At 46.3% G+C, this 12,112-nt stretch overlaps 1 pseudogene; it reads right to left on the bottom strand.

Moving 5' to 3' along the window:
- Positions 1–1,262: 1,262 nt before the first annotated feature.
- On the bottom strand, positions 1,263–7,323 carry LOC136486866 (RNA polymerase II C-terminal domain phosphatase-like 3; annotated as a pseudogene).
- Between the last annotated feature and the right edge of the window lie 4,789 nt (positions 7,324–12,112).

The following is a 12,112-nucleotide window of genomic DNA, read 5'->3' as shown; positions in this document are numbered from 1 at the left end:
ATTACATGTATACACTCATGATCATATGCATATATACCAGGAAACATGAAATAACAAGCAATGTTGCATATGTTTCAATCAAATGTTTCAAGTGTAAATGCTTATATATGAATGCTTGATGTTCATACTCATGCTATGCAAGTCAATATATGCAAGGCTAACACCTAGGGTAAATCTTAAAGCAATGTTGATCTAAGTTGCTATATCCTTGATCCAGAGTTGGAGAATCTTGCTTAAGGAATGGGACAGGAAGCGCTTCAGATCAAGTGAAGGATGCAGTCACGCGTTGGCTCAAGAATTTCTAGCCTAGCGCTATTACACCTACTGATGTCATTGAAATCTAAGTGTTGTACTAGGCTTAGCGCTTTTGGTTTTGTTTCTGTAGCCGATAGCCCCAGCAGAATCATGTATCACATTGCTTTCTTAAAAGCAGAGGTAAAACTCTTTTTAAAAAATAGTAGCCCGACGATAGTTTTTGTAGGACGTCTTATGAACGCTAAAACGACTGTAATTTTGGAACAAAGAGTATCTATGATCTTATGCACAACAACATTTGGCCCTTATTTTGAAAGGAACACTTGGGCCTTAACCACATCATTGTACCTTAAGGTCTGATTCTACCTTATACAGCCGCATGCTCTTAGAGTTTGATTCTACCTTATACACTCTGCACGCCCTTAAAGCATAAGAGCATCTTTATATCCTTCCTAATTAATAGGAATATAAATTTTAATGAAAAAAAGTACCAAATATTACCCTCTATTTCAGATTTCTTGCTAGTCAAAATTAGATAGTGATTTTTTTACAAATGACTCTCCAAATGATGATTTAGAGAGAAAGTTTAAGAATCTTAGATCTGCTTTTAATATTACAACATGGCATTTGTATGGATCATGCATTGTTCCATGTTCATTTTATGCTAATATTTTCTTGTGAATACTTGTTTATAATATGTGAAACAATAAGTTTTAACATTTTTTAAGGAAAGTTTCACCATATGACTTGTTCTATAAAATGATTAGTCTTTTAATATATAGTCCCGTGAAGCAGTAACATGACTGTTCTAAAGAAAATGGTTATCAAGTATATCTGACTATAAGTATATCTAAAGATAGTAAATAGTCATTACATGGTCATGTGATGATGCAAAAATGGTGATCCTAGATTCAATGTGGAGATTTTTCTGAAAATAGCATTTCTATTTTACTTACAAAAGAAAAAATGTTTTTCTTGACGTATGAAGTTGAAAGTTGCAAGAAAAGTTTTAGCACGGATGATCTTTCTCCAAATCCCATTGAAAGTTGAAACAACCAAAATGGCCAAAACATACTTGTCAGTAAGGCCGCAAACCAAAGCTTGTTTGGAAAACAAACACTAAAAAAACCGGCAGCAATTATCAACCCAAAAGAATCAATTCTCGCAGATACGGTTAAACCATAACGGTTTTTCGCCCTTTCAGTTAGAAGACGATGCAGTTAGTTTTCATGACGTGGCACTAGATTCGCTGACACTCACCCTGTCACGCGTTTCCTTTTCGGAATAACCACCTTCCACATACTAGCAACCAGAACCTCTGCGTTCTTCTCTGACGCCATTAATTCTTCAACCCGTTTACCTGGACCAACCGGTTCTTTGACGCCATGAATTCTTCACATGAACCAACTGAACAAAAGGTTCTTTTCAAAAGAGAGTACGTTTAGGGGAGCAGCAGGCGCAGCTCCAGGTGTCCCTGTCCACGTGCCTTTGCAGCGTTCGACGGCACAGACGGAACCAGCTTACACCCGAGCCAACACACACAAATACTGACATAGCAAACCCATCCTATAAATGCCCTGCCCCGCCGTTGTCAGTTCAGGTCACACTTTCGATGGGCGACCAGCAGCGGCAGCTACCAAAACGGCAAAAACCGCCAAATCCCTTTGGCCAGAAGCAACATTTCTGAACCTAGGACTCTTACCAAAACTGCACCACTTTTACATGTTACAAAGGACGAGGCGGTGAGCATCTGCGCATCTTCACCTTTTCGCGCATCTTTGTTGGCTCTTTCTAAAAGACATCTTGACCAAATATTCACCACCTCGGTAATGAGGTCCACCACAGACCCAGTCCCCTCTTCCAGGCTTTCATAAAGCGTTTTCTTCGTTACCATTTCTTTTAGGGCCTGGAATTCTTTTGGTGGTGGTTTTCCTTCTTACTATGGTCCGGTTTTAGATATGTTGTTATGGTTTTTTTAGTCATGTTAGGTTACCATGAACATATCCCATCCTGAGAAGAATTCTTCCCTGGAGCCTATATGATGAATTGGGGCTCAGGGCGGGTGTTATTTGACTGCAAAGTCATTTTCGTTGGCGCGCCGGTACAACAGAGCTGAAGCTTCTACCCTGTTTATGGCAAACATGATACAGAATTTCAATCAAGTGATGGGTTATCTTGAGAAGTTAGAAAATAAGGTCATAAAATATAAAAGAAAATACTCAAGTATACAGAAGTAGCAATATTCCTCACCATCCTGGATGCACCACGAATTTGCATTTGGATAATGCCCAATTCACCTTGTCTGTCCCAGGGGAGTTGGCAACAACATGAGTGACCCGATCATCAACCTGGTTTGTGCAGACCGCACCAAACTGCTCTGCAGTCTGCCACAGAGGATGCAAGTGGGGGCTGGCGTCTCCAACTGGGAAAACCCGGCTAAAGACAATACGACAACCAGCAAGGATCCTCCGCTGCTCAGATGCTAGTATGCTCCGCACATCAGCCTCATTGAGGTTAGGATGTGAAAAGAAATTGTGGTGGATTCTCTCAATGACCTATTTCCAGAATGAGAACCACGTGAATATAATCAAAGTTCACACGTTGGTTCATATGTTGAGAAAAAAGTACCATACCGCAAGTGACGAAGCAAGGGTACCATCTTCAGGCCTCTCGTCTCTGTCAATCTCTAGAAGTGATGGTCCAGGAAGCCCAAATTGACGTCTGCTGCACGGGAAATAGGTGTATCTGCAGAAAATCACATGGAAAGGGGATTAGGCAGATGCATTTGACAACAGTTCATTAGGAAGAACGAAAGCATTGACGCATACCTCTCTACAACTATCAAATTGTGCCTGTTATGAGGCCAGACTCTTACAGAATCATCTATGATCACGACTCCAGATTCCATACCCAGTACCCCATCCAGATCTTTACTTTTCGGCACTCGCTCATCACTGTCAAAGGGATCACCATCATCACCTCTTGATATGACTCGTCCAGCAAACAAGGTCCCAGTAGGATCAAGAACCTTGGCCATCTCGGTAGCATACAGTTTGTTTCCCATAGTGTATAAATGCAACTCGAATAGGTTACTAGCCTGCACAAATCATCACAGGTCAAAGATTAACAGCAGAGCAAAAACACTCAATTCTGCACAAAAAAAAAAAACGAACACAACAAACCTTCTCAAGAAAGTTCCATATTCCTGGCCTTAGCTTCGTCCACATATTCATATGATGAAAACGGTAGAGATGACGTTCTGGCAAAGTCCTGTCTTGCTCCTCTTTCTTCCGTAACATCTCTTCATGAATGGGTTCCACTTCTATAAACTGAAAAGGTATGGACCGCATGAACAGAAAAATAATTAAACAACTTTAAACTCATAGCCTCATAGGCCAAAATATCAATATATACCTTTGCAGAATTAAGAAGGGTGTGATCCAAATCAAGCACCAAGCATAGCTTTCGCGCTGAGAACATTTTGTGCTGTTCTGTTATTCTTCTTGCCCTTTCCTTCTGTATCAGAGTTTTTTGTTTATCATCATATCCATCAAGGAGATGATCAAGATTACCCCATGGGTTAACAGGCTGCGTAGCTTCAAGTGCTGTTGCAGAAGCATCATTTGTTGTTGCATCAGCATTTTGTCCATTCTGTTCAACTGCTAGTCTTGGATCCACCTTATTTATGCTGCCCAAAGCTTGTTGTGTAGGAGCCATAATAGCTGTAGCAGCCAACTGTGAATTAGAGACAGGATCAACATGTTTTGTGCTGCCGAATGGCCTTGCAATGCTAGACGGCAAAGCTGGTTGAGAAGGCATTGAACTAGTCTGGTCCTTGGTGCCCTGAGAGTCTGGCTGGGTAATTCCATTAGTCACTTGCTCCAAGCCCATTGCATCAGATTTCTGTGCTATGTTATTGTGTAGGATGCGCCGTGGATCACGGGGCTTCATGCGAATGATTCCACCATCATTTTGTGAGTTCTACAGAAATAGGAAAAGTTGGAGTTAGTAAAATAGTCTAAAAAGAGCTGGCATTAAATGTAAAGATAGCACACAAAATTATTGACTAACACAACATACGAGATAACATGGGATCACAAAAGACAATCCCAGGTTCTAATCATTTAACCCCTTAATAAGCACAATAAAAAATACAGAACATAATGATCCAAAGGAAATAGCTATCAAGCAAATAAATGATGTATACAAGTATGAACAGAAGACGCTTACAGTACAAAGAGCTTTACCAAAGGAGGTGCCTGTGCTGGAACCTGTGGCCTAACAGAGGGGACTTGTGCAGCTTCTGTGGTCTTTGGAGCATTGCCAGGTGTGAAAACCGTGCCTGCAATTCCATTGTTGGTCATCCCACCAGACATGCCACCCTGAGTTTCTGATGCTGACTTCTTTTGATGTTCCATTTGGATCAAATGCATAAGCAATGTTGGGTTCACAGCAATGTCCTTTAACAACATAGAAGGCAACGGGACAGCAGGAGCTGCACTGACATGTGGAGCAGTCGTTTGAGGGGGTTGCAAAGTTTTCATATTGAAACCGCTACTATTTGTAGGAGCCCTAATGTTCATAAGCTGATTGGGATTCCCTGTAGGCTGCATGTCTCTAGGATTCGCAGTTCCACCCCTAAATCTTTTTAACGCATTTTCATCTACCTGAGGATCATCAACTGCTTTGTGTTTACGGTTACCAACGGATGCTCCACCCAAGTTCCCATCCTTCAGTTCTGAAAAATTTGCACGCCGATTCACATCTGTAGCACCAGCAGAATCACGGTTCAAAAACCTGAGCCTCGGATCTCTACTTTTAGATGCTGCCTTTATTGCGTGATTTGGACCTGCAGCCGACTGCTCAATTTGTTTAGCAAAACCAGGTGGACCAGATGCATAACTAATACCACTGCTGCTGACTGTGCTAGGTTGAGAAGCAGGCATCTGGCTTGTACTTGGTAATGGAATACTCTTTGGAACAGGGAAGCTGGAAACCTCACTAAATATGTCACCACCTTTATCTGCAGATTTACCCTCATCACCAGATGGAGTTGGACTTGGTAGATCATCACTTGGAAATACAGATTTCTGCCCGTACTTCTGCTGATATGAGGAGACAGCCTTCAGAGGATCATTTAAGGATGGATATAACGAATTCTTTGCAGGCTCAACTCTTTCTGGGAAAGATAATTTCTCAGGTACCATTGGAAATGCTCCAAAACCAATAGGCTTTGGCACAGGAAAAGGCGGTGCATTATCCCGGGTTGGCGAGGGTAAGCTGTTCTCATCATAATCTACATGAAGATCCAACAAGGGACTAATCCTTTTGGCAGGTACTTCCAACCTCGGCAAGCTACTAAATGGATTTGCTGCACCTGATTCAAATGGCAGTCCTCCTGAGGATGAAACCTGCCCAGATGGAGCCAAAACGTTTATCGCATTGGTGCCACAACTGGTACTTGGGTCACTGACATTATCTTTTTCTCCAAAAACTAACTTCCTCACGCGACTGTCCAGCTGATACACAGGAACAAGACAAAAATTTGAGGTTGCGGCTTCAGCATTCAGCACATAAGCAACAAAACGGAATGGAGACATTACTAACCTCATCTCGCTGCTCAGGCGTCAGCATGTCTGAATATCTGTTCTTTATGTGGAACAACAACCTACATCATTCAATGGGCATCGTGTCAGTTACAAAAGTGGTGGTGGCAGTTTTCATCTGTAAATAATTAGCTGGAGATCAATTGCATACTTCAAAAGTGTTGTCTTATTCTGCTCACTCCTCGGCAAGTTATACGAAATTGCCACCTGCAGTAATGCAACGCAGCAAGCATCAGCCCTACATCAAGGGAGGGAACCAACCAACATTTGGTATAGGCCTTACAGTGGTGAGTGTGTCAATTCCAATAAACGCCTGCTGCATGAGGGGTTCAAGGATAGCCATCGGGCTCCCATTCTCCAGTTCCGGGAACAGCGGCTTCAGGTTCTCGAAGCAGGTATGCAGTCGTCCACATGCACCCTCAAACGACCTGCACAACATTGCAGCAGTTACAACCGGCTTTCTCAGTCTTCATCCGAGAACGAAGCATTTGTTCAGCAAAAACATGAAGCATCCGTCCATACTTCTCAGCTTCCTCAATGGAGACCATCTCGAGCTCCTCCAGTATACTGCCCACACGCTGATCAAGGTTCACCTCCTCTTCCTCAGCAGCCGAGGCAGGCACAGCACCGGCGGTGCCGTCGCCAGCCACCGACTCTGACTTCTCCGGCGCATCAGCGTCCAAGTCGATGGTCTCAGGCTGCGCACGAGCAGGCGAGGCCGAGGCCTCCACAGGCCTCCCCCCTCCTCAATCTCGCCTTCCTCCTTCTCCCCATCGGAGGCAGCGTCCACGGCGTGCTCCACCTCGTCCTCGTCCGGGGCAGGCGGTGGCTGCAGCCCCAGCGGCTTGTTCCGCACGGCCTGCGACCACGCGAAGCTGTTGAAGGCGTGCCCAAAGTTCCGTGCCATGTAACCCACGGCGGGCGGGCCCACCCAAGACCTAGATCTCTGCCCCGCCGCCGCCGCCGCCGCCGCGCCCGCCCCAACGCCGACGACGAGTCCTTCCTGAAGTCGTCAGCTGAAATCTCCTCTATCGACCCCGACGAGTCCCCATCCGACCCCTCGCCCCCGCCGCCGGGAGCAGTGACCAAATCTCCGCCCGCCGCAACCACCGCGGACCGCGGCCGCTCACGCGCCATCAAGCCGACCAGCCTCTCCTCGTCCTTGGGCGTGACCGTCACGCGCATATGAGACCGACCGCTCCCTTCCTCCTCCCCTCCACCAAAACCCACGGCCGAAGCTCCGTCACAAACTCCGACGCCTAGCTAGGTCTCGTCCGCGGCGCCCAAATCCGGCGACCACGGTGCTCGATCCGCAGCGCGCGCAGGCGCCGGCCGGTACCCTGCCAGACGAATCGCGTCAATCGACGGCCGCAGCGCCGGAACCCGCCGGATCGGAGGCGCACGCGCTGGGGGCGAGAGCGGCAGGGCGGAGCAGGACACGGAGACAAGCACGCGAGATTTGGGGGAAAAAGCGAAGAGGAAGAGGGGATGGGTGGTGACGGGACGGATGTGTAGAGCACGCCGGGTCGGATCCGGCCGTTGGGGTTTGAGTTGGACGGTGCTCGATGCGGACACGTCTTGCCGGGGCTCTACGCGTTGGGTTGGGTGCACACAAGGCTACACTACACATACGACATGGCGGCGCGGCTGTAGGCTGATGTCACGCTCCGGCTTGGATTCCCCTGCCAGTCCTGCGGCTTGGATTCTACGTACCCTGGCCTTGTTTAGACCGAATCCAACGGGCTGACCCAAATCTCCGACACACCTAATTCTTGACTTTTCCAATGATGAGCCCTAAATCCCCACGCTCCCTCACTCTCCTCTCCCCAGGCGGCAGCAGCGCCTCGCCAGCGGCGCTCGGAGCAAGCGGCGCCCGCCGCGGACGCGGCCTGCCTTCTTCCCTCCCTCTCTTGGCCGGATCCGGCCCCCCTCCCTCCCCTTCTTCTTCCCCAAGCCTCCCTCTCCCGGATCCGGCCGGTGGCGCCCGCGCCCGCGCCTCGGCGGAGCTCGCGCCTGGCTCGATCCCGTGCGGAGGAGGGAAATGGCGGAGGTGAGGAGGATGGCGTGGCCGAAGTGGAGGCGGGCCGCGCGCGGGGGCAGGGCTCGTCGTGCCGGAGCAAGCTTGCCGCGCGCGCCGGCGGGGAGGTGGGCCGCAGCGCGGGGCAGGGCTCGCCGCGTCGGGGGAAGCACGGGGTAGGGCGCTCCCAGACGCGAGCAGCCTTGCTCCCAGACGAGGGTCCTCAAGCCCGCCTCGCCCCGCCGACCGCGCTCCGCCGCGGACCTGCCTCGCGGAGTCGAGCCGGTTGCGCCCTGCACCGACGGCTCCTACGGGCCCACCACTGCAGGTTTGGGTCGGCTCTCTTCGAGGACGCAGAATTGCCTCCCAACTCACCGAGGACGCAGAATGCGTAGCTGCTTTGGGTCTTCGGTTGGAGAGTGTTTTGGGGACCCAAAACACTGTACGTGACGCATTTTTGCGTTTAGGTGACGCCGTTGGAGACAGTCTTAGATTGCAAATTTTTGCAATCTGAACACTGTAGCACGTTTCGTTTGTATTTGACAAACTTTGTCCGATCATAGACTAACTAGACTCAAAAGATTCGTCTCGTGATTTACAACCAAACTGTGCAATTAATTATTTTTTTTTACCTACATTTAATGCTCCATACATACGTCCAAAAATTGATGTGACAGAGAGAGAGTAAAAAAACTTAGAATTTTGAAGCAATCTAGGCCCCTGCTTCTCTGCTTTGCATTTACCGGTCCATTTTCTTCTGGGCAACCATAGCGCAGGCTAACAGCAGAATAAAGTGACAAGCCACGCACAGATGCATGAGTTTCGATAATGCTCGAGCGCGGCGGATGCCGCACGGCCTATTCCGCCTGGCAGCGCTCTCGCTCGCGACGCGCACCCCGCGCGCCCAGCTCGTCGTGCGCCCCGCCGACGCGACGCGGATACGCCGCGTCCACCTTGCCTCGCGCTCGAAATCGCGCCTCCCGCCAGGACTAGCGCTGCCATTTGCGGCAGCACGACCACTGCCGAGGCCCGTGCCTCGCGTCTGGACTAGCGCCGCCCTCCGCGTCATCCCGTGGCATCGAACTCCACGCTAGCATTGAGCTCTGCGTCGACGAGCTTTTTTACATCAGTATGCTTCACGTGTTTTAGATGTATGTTTCATGTGTTTTATCTTTACGTTTCGCGTATTTTATCTGGATGTTGCAAAAGATTCTGGTGTTGCATACGTCGCAATAGTTGTATACATATGTTTCAAGTGTATGTTCCACAAGTTTCAGCTGTTTCAGACGTATGTTGCAAATGTATGTTCCAAATATTTTAGCTGTTTTAGACGCATGTTGCAAGCGTTTCATCTGGATGTTGTAATGACTATACAGGTATGTTTCAGGAGTATACTACATATGTTGCAACGGTCAGATGGATGTTGCAGAAGAGATGAGACATTAGGACGGGAAAGGACGCGACCGAGACAACACGGTGTAGGATGGGGGCGTGGCGGGGACGGTGCCGCGGCGAGGGGAGGAGCGCGACGAGGCGGGGGGGAGCGAGGCGTGACGAGGAAGGAGCGCGGTGGGCTTAACGCAGGTGCAGAGCCAGGATGGGATTGAGATGCGGGATGGGTCACGTGTGGTCGGGCGCAGTTGATGGCGTGAGATGGGTCACGGGCAGCCAGACGTGATCACCCGCGCGGGATCTGTGCGAGCGCGGAGGCATCCGATGCGCCACAGGTGCAGGCGTCGAACCTGCATCCAGACGTCCTGGCACTAGCCCCGCCCCCATAAGTTTTGGAGCCAACAATGTATACATCGCATACTACTCTTGTTGCATCATAGTTTTTTTTTTTACTTTTAGATATCACGTTGACTATTTGTCTTATTAGGTTTTTTGCAAATAATAAAAAAATAAGTCATTATTAAATTATATCTCTAATAATAAAATAAGACATGACAAAAAATATAATATTTATATAAAATTTTTTAATAAGACTAATAGTCAACAAGATGTAAGTAAAAAACATCATGTATTTTGAGACAGACAGAGTAGTCTGCTTTTTTGCCCCAATGCACTTTCGAGTGGTGGTTTCAACCTTTTGTCAAAGCAAGCAGTTATTCAGCCTGTTCGGCTGGTGCTGATACGATCGTGGATTATTACTACTAGCTGGTTTGGTGTGAGAGAAAAATATTATTCTGGCTGGAAATTTAGCGAACAGACTGATTGCCTCTGTAAGCTGCTATGCCATCACGCGAGACCTCTACCCAAGCTGATTTCGAGACTGTTGCAAACGTGGAGGCTGGAACTACAAGCCAACTTGAAACGTTAGGGAAGGCCTCGTTGGACCCATTCGGTACCCAATCTAGCTTTGGCTACAGGTCTCTCACACAGAAAACACTGTACAAACACTAACTGCGGAATAGCTGCATTGAGCTCATTATTACCGATTATTTGTTTAGAATTTGCTTCATATGCTCTATATGGTTCAGATTGTTAAATTTATCCAAACCAAACTAACAGCGTACAAGTAAATATAGAGGCAAAAAAACATATTATACCAATGTTTACTTGTCAATGACATTGGTTCTGTCATATTCGTGATTGACCCAAATACTAATCTAGTTTACCCAATTAATTTTTGTTTTTGGTTTTGAGTTGATGACTTAATCCACCAATTAATATTTTTTGGTTGACAACCTAATAATCCTCTGTTTGCGGTTCCACTAGAGCCAAGGAGCACATCGCTCGACATTAGAGGGCATCAGGCGAAGGTGTCATTTTCAACGGCGTTGGTGTGCAAGAGCGCGAACTATGAATATTGTCCTCAACAAAGTGACTACTTCATTCCTCGACAGATAACAACTTCTCTCCCTACCCAACCCTTGCTATGTAATCCTCCATCAGTGTTTGTCTCCAAATATGGGGCTTTCTACCATGGTTGCGGTTGCATTGTCTCATAGGCATGCTCCCATTTCTAGAATCCATCCCACTGCATGAATGCCTAACATCAGCTTGGGAACTAGCAACATCACACGCAACCTTGCTTCATAACCGAACCACTAACTTTGTACTTCCTCTATTCCAAATTATAAGACGTTTGACTTTTTTGACATCAAGTTTGACCACTCGTCTTATTCAAAAATTTGTGCAAAATATCACTTCTTTTGTCGCGGCTTGCTTTATTAATAAAAATTCTTCAAGAATGACTTAAATTTGACTATGTTTGCATATATTTTTTGAATAAGACGAGTGGTCAAACTTGGGGTCAAAAAAAATAAACATCTTATAATTTGGGATGGACGAAGTAGTATATAGGCAGCGGTAGAACACCTGACCGAAGCTCCATGATTGGTTCATCTATATGAAATCATTCTGTTAGTGCTGATGTTTGGCTGGAATGAAGGTTGGCTCCAAATCCTTAGAACAGGAATAGAAAAGGTGAATTTACATTGCTACTCCCTACGTTCCAAATTATAAGTCATTTTGACTTTTTTGGTTCATCTATTTTACTATGTATCTAGACATGTTATTATATCTAAATACATATCAAAATAGAATGTACGGAGTACTTCTTTTAGGATGCTTAATTAGTCGAGCTCAGACATGGGTGCAACCTGACAAACAAATGAATTAAGAAAAAAATAAAAAAGAAAACCAAGCTCGAGACAGAAATTCATATTTTTGGTTAATTATTACTTTTTCGGTGGTAGACAAACGTACTTGTCCACAAAGATTTTTAGTTAAGTTTATCAACGTCAAGATGCCAAGATCAGCCAACCTAATGAGATGTTAATAAGGTAGAGTATGCGTGTTGTATTATGTGACTATGCACATGTGTATATGAACATATGCTTTCGTATTTTGTTTGAGAAAAAAAGAAATTGTCTGAGAACAGTACCAATAGATACATCACTGTAAAGAGAATTTTCTCAGCGATTTTAGTGTGAAGCTGACCACAGGAAAGAACGAACCTTCCAGTTTCTTCGAGGATTCAAAATTTGGGATGAACCACACAACCCTTTTCTTGAAACGGAAAGAAGGGACAGGGACTTCCTCAATTATTCCCGTGTGTCAAGCGTCTTTGTTTTTCTTTGTTTTTATTGATGAGGCTTATGTGAACTTCCTTTTTCCTTGATAGGGAGAGCTATAATTCAAAGCAAAAAAAAAAAAGTTTGATGATCGGGGTGCAACTACTCCATGGTTCACAAAATACTTGATGTTTCAAAAGAAGATCCGGCCAAAT

Source organism: Miscanthus floridulus, chromosome 10 (genome assembly GCF_019320115.1).
Source record: "Miscanthus floridulus cultivar M001 chromosome 10, ASM1932011v1, whole genome shotgun sequence".
NCBI classification, from domain to species: Eukaryota; Viridiplantae; Streptophyta; class Magnoliopsida; order Poales; family Poaceae; genus Miscanthus; species Miscanthus floridulus.
Note: the sequence above shows the minus strand (reverse complement) of the source record. Positions and strands in the feature narration are given on the sequence as shown.